Source organism: Schistocerca nitens, chromosome 9, assembly GCF_023898315.1.
Source record: "Schistocerca nitens isolate TAMUIC-IGC-003100 chromosome 9, iqSchNite1.1, whole genome shotgun sequence".
Taxonomy (NCBI): Eukaryota; Metazoa; Arthropoda; class Insecta; order Orthoptera; family Acrididae; genus Schistocerca; species Schistocerca nitens.
The window spans coordinates 436592043-436594371 of record NC_064622.1 but is presented as its reverse complement, the minus strand read 5'-3'; positions in this window follow the sequence as shown (position 1 = coordinate 436594371).

The window sequence follows — 2329 nt, the reverse complement described above, 5'->3', positions numbered from 1 at the left end:
TACCAGTAACAAATCTAGCAGCCCACCTCTGAATTGCTTCTATGTCCTCCCTCAATCCGACCTGATAGGGATCCCATGCCATGTAAGCAAGAAATGTTGGGTTCGAGTCCTGGTCGGGGCACACATTTTCAGCTGTCCCCGTTGATATTTATCAATTTCTGTAAGCAGCTAATGGTCTGGATTTCATTGTAATTTCATTCTTGGAGAGCTGCAACATCACGAATAGCATCTGTTCTTTCTGCATCCGAGATAACAGATACTGTCTTCATATATATTCATATATTCTTATTACATAGGATGGTTCTATCCACATTTGAAAGAAATTTGAAACTTAAGCGGCGCCACTGGGGATGTTCCAAATCATGAGGTTTCAAAAAACTTTTTTAATCCTGTAGTGCAGTGTATACACAAGCACACACGTGAAGGTTGTACGATATAAGATTATTGCAGAGCAATTGTTTGCGGCGGTAACTGGGAGTTTCCACAATAGTGTTTCGTTAAAGCATGGTCTTCTTCCTTCCAAGGATTGCCCTCTAAGTGCATGGAGAAGTTTCATGACTCTATCCATAACTTCACAACCAACCAGTATTGACGCATCGTCAGTTGTAATTGAATATGTTTGGCGTATTTAAGACGTTAGAAATACGTTTACGAGTGGTGGTTGAAGAACCATTCGTTTCTTTATATGTTGAAAATATATATCTGCTGCCGAAAATGCAAGAAACTGTACAATGAATAAGATTTGTAGCGTAAATTTCCTACAAAACATCTTACAATTAGTGTAAACTTTGCTACCGCTCTCGAACTACAAACGTTGGATTCCTATTTCATGTTGCGTCTCTCCTTAATAACAACATGCACGCTTTCAAAGTGCGACCACTAGTCAGCTTCACGTTGTTCAAATTCCAGAAGCTGCTATTTCGATACTCAAATATTTCAATATAATCTACTATATCTTTCATTACAGTCACTCATTTAGTTGAATTACAAAATGCTGAAAGACATACGTAACAAAAGTGAACATTTTCAGTAGACGCAAAAAAACTGCGTAGAAATATAAAGATTAGACATGAAACTTTTCTGCAGCTTTTCAGTTATATTTTGTCACAATACTGAATGGATAACTACTAAGACATGTGACATATTAGACGATTATTGTACATTATATGTATCGTACATATGCCCTTTTTGCAAAGTATGACTTTTAAAATCATTGGATTTTAAAAATTGCAGTAAAGTTAATAATTTAATGCAATCGAAACTTTTATAAAATTATTTTTATGATAGATTTAGGAAGTGAGTAAAGCTAATAATAGCCTTCAGAGAAATGTACGAATAGAGTAATTACAGGCAATTTTTCTTATCTTTCATTGATCTCGTCTTCTGAGTACGTTGTGCACTGCACCCAGCGGGGATGTGCTATGCAAGCTTTTTCAGCTACTTTCTTTTCATTACTGGATACTGTCAGTCATTTATGCTTTCTAATGAGGTAGCTCAATATCCGATTTATGTTCAATACGCTTCAGCTTGGGCAACTGAAAAGTATTTTTGTTATCATTAGGATACCTTCCCGTGCTGTCTCATCTGACAGACACAACTTTTTTTTCGTGACTGGGGCGCCACTTCTTGAAAGCTGGAGTATTCACCACCCTGTTGGAGAAATGTCCAAACACACTGCTCTTTCCTAGACACACTGCTCAGAGATGGCATACATATATTCAAGCCTACCCCAACAAATTATCAACATTCCCTACTTTGCATAATGGGAACAACTATGCTTTATTTGTGTGTTCTGTATCTTTAATGATAACCGACACCCAGTGGCATCATGTTCCGTTGGGTATATGTGTGAATTTTCTGTGTAGAGTGCATATGTATTTACACTCCAGCTGTCGGTTCATGCGAGCAAACGAAAATTTCAAATTTTGGTAGGTGTGCCCTTCCTGCATCTTGAAGTTAAGTTAATCTTTCCAGTTGTTTAAAAGATGGAGGTGAGGGACACTACTGTAAGTGCCCCGAGTCTGAGATCACATTCCTGTCAGGGTCACGGTGATGGTAGCTGGCTCGGAGGTATACCAATTGCAATCTTATTACGTACTAAGATTTGTTTCGAAATTTCGGATTAGTTTAAGAAAATTTAAAATGACGAGAGGAGATCGCATAGCCTTCGGCTCCGACGTCATGGGAAATTGGGAAATTAGGCTGTTTGTGAGTGTATCATCGTGGATCGCGCTAGGAGAATTGGTTGGCTATGAAAGCAGGGTGAAAATAGTTCAGTGTGTGGGGGAGAGGAGGGGGCAGGGGGTAATTATGAGATGACAGGCTGTGC